The sequence below is a fragment of the Carex rostrata genome, unplaced genomic scaffold, assembly GCF_964058835.1.
Source record: "Carex rostrata unplaced genomic scaffold, lpCarRost1.2 SCAFFOLD_52, whole genome shotgun sequence".
Classification (NCBI taxonomy): Eukaryota; Viridiplantae; Streptophyta; class Magnoliopsida; order Poales; family Cyperaceae; genus Carex; species Carex rostrata.
Window position 1 is genome coordinate 35,001 of NW_027601216.1, and position 5,000 is coordinate 40,000.

Sequence of the window (5,000 nt, forward strand, 5' to 3'; positions counted from 1 at the left end):
TTCAACCCGCGCGGCTACCCGCATCGGTCTTACGGGCAAAACTCCACGCGGAGTCGCCCTGCCCGAACTTGTTTCGCCGGCTTTACGGCTGGGGATTTCAACCCGCTCGGTCTCTGCGGGCGCCTCCACGCTTAGGCGCCCCAATGAACCGTGTTTCGCCGGCTTTACGGCTGGGGATTTCAACCCGCTCGGTCTCTGCGGGGCGCCTCCACGCTTAGGCGCCCCAATGAACCGTGTTTCGCCGGCTTTACGGCTGGGGATTTCAACCCGCTCGGTCTCTGCGGGGCGCCTCCACGCTTAGGCGCCCCAATGAACCGTGTTTCACCGGCTTTACGGCTGGGGATTTCAACCCGCGCGGCTACCCGCATCGGCCTTACGGGCGAAACTCCACGCGGAGTCACCCTGCCCGACCGCTTTTCGCCGGCTTTACGGCTGGGGATTTCAACCCGCATCGGTCTTACGGGCGCCTCCACGCTTAGACGCCCTGCCCCACCGTGTTTCGCCGGCTCTACGGCTGGGGATTTCAACCCGCGTGGTCCGTGTTTTTCGGTAACATATTCGTGTTCCTTGCCCCCGACGGGCCGTGTTTTTCGGTAACAAAATCGTGTCTTTTGTCCCCGCTGCACCGTGTTTTTTGCCCCGCTCAACCGTGTTTTTTGCCCCCGCTCAACCGTGCTTACTGCCCCCGCTCAACCGTGTTTTTTCGGTAACATAATCGTGTCTTCGGGTAACATAATCTTGTTTTTCGGGCCATTTTACACCGACGGAGGCACCCACAGGGGCCATGTACACCCCGCTTGGCATGTACATGAGGGGCTGCCTGTTCCAAAAATCCTTCCCCCCTATAGGGGAATATGCATTTTGGGTCTCCAGCCACGCCCAGGGTTACCACCCCCTGGAAATCCCCCAGGTTTACCCCCCATTTTATGTGGATGCATAGATTCAGACCGCCCTGCTCCACCGCTTTTGGCCATTTTTGCCAAACGTTAGCCGCTTCGGCGTGCCGCTGGACTGTTTTCGGGCCTTTTTCACCGACGCTTGGCCGTATCCGCTTAGTTTTCCCCAACGCTTGGCCGCATCCGCTTAGTTTTCCCCCGCTGGACTGTTTTCGGGTCATTTTTGCCCAACGTTAGCGGCTTCCGCTTGCCGCTGGACTGTTTTCGGGCCCTTTTTCACCGACCCTTGGCCGTATCCGCTTAGTTTTCCCCAACGCGTGGCCGCATCCGCTTAGTTTTCCCCCGCTGAACTGTTTTCGGATCACTTTTGCCCAACGTTAGCCGCTTCCGCTTGCCGCTGGGCTGTTTTCGGGCCATTTTTCCCCAACACTTGGCCGTATCCGCTTAGTTTTCCCCAACGCGTGGCCGCATCCGCTTTGTTTTCCCCCGCTGAACTGTTTTCGGGTCAGTTTTGCCCAACGTTAGCCGCTACCGCTTGCCGCTGGACTGTTTTCGGGCCAATTTCCACCGACTCTTGGCCGTATCCGCTTAGTTTTCCCCAACGCGTGGCCGCATCCGCTTAGTTTTCCCCCGCTGAACTGTTTTCGGGTCACTTTTGCCCAACGTTAGCCGCTTCCGCTTGCCGCTGGACTGTTTTCGGGCCAATTTCCACCGACTCTTGGCCGTATCCGCTTAGTTTTCCCCAACGCGTGGCCGCATCCGCTTAGTTTTCCCCCGCTGAACTGTTTTCGGGTCAGTTTTGCCCAACGTTAGCCGCTTCCGCTTGCCGCTGGACTATTTTCGGGCCAATTTCCACCGACTCTTGGCCGTATCCGCTTAGTTTTCCCCAACGCGTGGCCGCATCCGCTTAGTTTTCCCCCGCTGAACTGTTTTCGGGTCAGTTTTGCCCAACGTTAGCCGCTTCCGCTTGCCGCAGGGCTGTTTTCGGGCCAATTTCCACCGACACTTGGCCGCATCCGCTTAGTTTTCCCCAAAGCGTGGCCGCATCCGCTTAGTTTTCCCCCGCTTAACTGTTTTCGGGTCACTTTTCCCCAACGTTAGCCGCTTCCGCTTGCCGCTGGGCTGTTTTCGGGCCATTTTTCCCCAACACTTGGCCGTATCCGCTTGGTTTTCCCCAACGCGTGGCCGCATCCGCTTAGTTTTCCCCCGCTGAACTGTTTTCGGGTCACTTTTGCCCAACGTTAGCCGCTTCCGCTTGCCACTGGACTGTTTTCGGGCCAATTTCCACCGACTCTGGGCCGGATCCGCTTAGTTTTCCCCAACGCTTGGCTGCATCCGCTTAATTTTCCCCAGCTGAACTGTTTTCGGGTCACTTTGTCCCAACGTTAGCCGTTTCCGCTTGCCGCTGGACTGTTTTCGGGCCATTTTCCACCGACTCTTGGCCGTATCCGCTTGGTTTTCCCCAACGCTTGGCTGCTTCCGCTTAATTTCCCCCAGCTGAACTGTTTTCGGGTCACTTTTGCCCAACGTTAGCCGTTTCCGCTTGCCGCTGGACTGTTTTCGGGCCATTTTTCACCGACACTTGGCCGTATCCGCTTAGTTTTCGCCAACAATTGGCTGCATCCGCTTAATTTTCCAAGCTATACTGCTTTCGGGTCAGTTTTGCCCAACGTTAGCCGCTTCCGCTTGCCGCTGGGCTGTTTTCGGGCCATTTTCCACCCACGCTGGCACCGACGGGGCCATGTACACCCACGCGCGTGTACATGAGGGGGCACCCATTTTTGAAAACCTTGCCCCCCTATAGGGGAATATGCATTTTGAGGCTCTAGCCACGCCCAGGGTTACCACCCCCTGAAAATCCCCCAAGTCAAAATCACCCATGTAAAATATTCAAAAAAATCTCAAAAAATCACAAAAAATTTATAAAATCAAATAAATTCAAAAAAAAAAAAAAAATTTCAAAAATTCAAAAAAAATTCAAAAAATTCAAAAAAATTCAAAAAAATTCAAAAATTTCAAAAATTCAAAAAAAGTCCAAAAACCCAAAAAAATTCAAAAAAAGTCCAAAAACCCAAAAAAATTCAAAAATTTCAAAAATTCAAAAAAATTTCAAAAAAAATTTCAAAAATTTGCCCCGCTGAACTGTTTTCGGGTCACTTTTGCCCAACGTTAGCCGCTTCCGCTTGCCGCTGGACTGTTTTCGGGCCAATTTCCACCGACTCTTGGCCGTATCCGCTTAGTTTTCCCCAACGCGTGGCCGCATCCGCTTAGTTTTCCCCCGCTGAACTGTTTTCGGGTCACTTTTGCCCAACGTTAGCCGCTTCCGCTTGCCGCTGGGCTGTTTTCGGGCCAATTTCCACCGACACTTGGCCGCATCCGCTTAGTTTTCCCCAACGCGTGCCCGCATCCGCTTAGTTTTCCCCCGCTGAACTGTTTTCGGGTCACTTTTGCCCAACGTTAGCCGCTTCCGCTTGCCGCTGGACTGTTTTCGGGCCAATTTCCACCGACTCTTGGCCGTATCCGCTTAGTTTTCCCCAACGCGTGGCCGCATCCGCTTAGTTTTCCCCCGCTGAACTGTTTTCGGGGCACTTTTGCCCAACGTTAGCCGCTTCCGCTTGCCGCTGGGCTGTTTTCGGGCCAATTTCCACCGACACTTGGCCGCATCCGCTTAGTTTTCCCCAACGCGTGGCCGCATCCGCTTAGTTTTCCCCCGCTTAACTGTTTTCGGGTCACTTTTCCCCAACGTTAGCCGCTTCCGCTTGCCGCTGGGCTGTTTTCGGGCCATTTTTCCCCCACACTTGGCCGTATCCGCTTAGTTTTCCCCAACGCGTGGCTGCATCCGCCTAGTTTTGCCCCGCTGAACTGTTTTCGGGTCACTTTTGCCCAACGTTAGCCGCTTCCGCTTGCCGCTGGACTGTTTTCGGGCCAATTTCCACCGACTCTTGGCCGTATCCGCTTAGTTTTCCCCAACGCGTGGCCGCATCCGCTTAGTTTTCCCCCGCTGAACTGTTTTCGGGTCACTTTTGCCCAACGTTAGCCGCTTCCGCTTGCCGCTGGGCTGTTTTCGGGCCAATTTCCACCGACACTTGGCCGCATCCGCTTAGTTTTCCCCAACGCGTGCCCGCATCCGCTTAGTTTTCCCCCGCTGAACTGTTTTCGGGTCACTTTTGCCCAACGTTAGCCGCTTCCGCTTGCCGCTGGGCTGTTTTCGGGCCATTTTTCCCCCACACTTGGCCGTATCCGCTTAGTTTTCCCCAACGCGTGGCCGCATCCGCTTAGTTTTCCCCCGCTGAACTGTTTTCGGGTCACTTTTGCCCAACGTTAGCCGCTTCCGCTTGCCGCTGGACTGTTTTCGGGCCATTTTTCACCGACACTTGGCCGTATCCGCTTAGTTTTCGCCAACAATTGGCTGCATCCGCTTAATTTTCCAAGCTATACTGCTTTCGGGTCAGTTTTGCCCAACGTTAGCCGCTTCCGCTTGCCGCTGGGCTGTTTTCGGGCCATTTTCCACCCACGCTGGCACCGACGGGGCCATGTACACCCACGCGCGTGTACATGAGGGGGCACCCATTTTTGAAAACCTTGCCCCCCTATAGGGGAATATGCATTTTGAGGCTCTAGCCACGCCCAGGGTTACCACCCCCTGAAAATCCCCCAAGTCAAAATCACCCATGTAAAATATTCAAAAAAATCTCAAAAAATCACAAAAAATTTATAAAATCAAATAAATTCAAAAAAAAAAAAAAAAAAAAAATTCAAAAAAAATTCAAAAAATTCAAAAAAATTCAAAAAAATTCAAAAATTTCAAAAATTCAAAAAAAGTCCAAAAACCCAAAAAAACTTCAAAAATTCAAAAAAATTTCAGAATTTCAAAAAAAATTTCAAAAATTTGCCCCGCTGAACTGTTTTCGGGTCACTTTTGCCCAACGTTAGCCGCTTCCGCTTGCCGCTGGACTGTTTTCGGGCCTATTTCCACCGACTCTTGGCCGTATCCGCTTAGTTTTCCCCAACGCGTGGCCGCATCCGCTTAGTTTTCCCCCGCTTAACTGTTTTCGGGTCACTTTTCCCCAACGTTAGCCGCTTCCGCTTGCCGCTGGGCTGTTT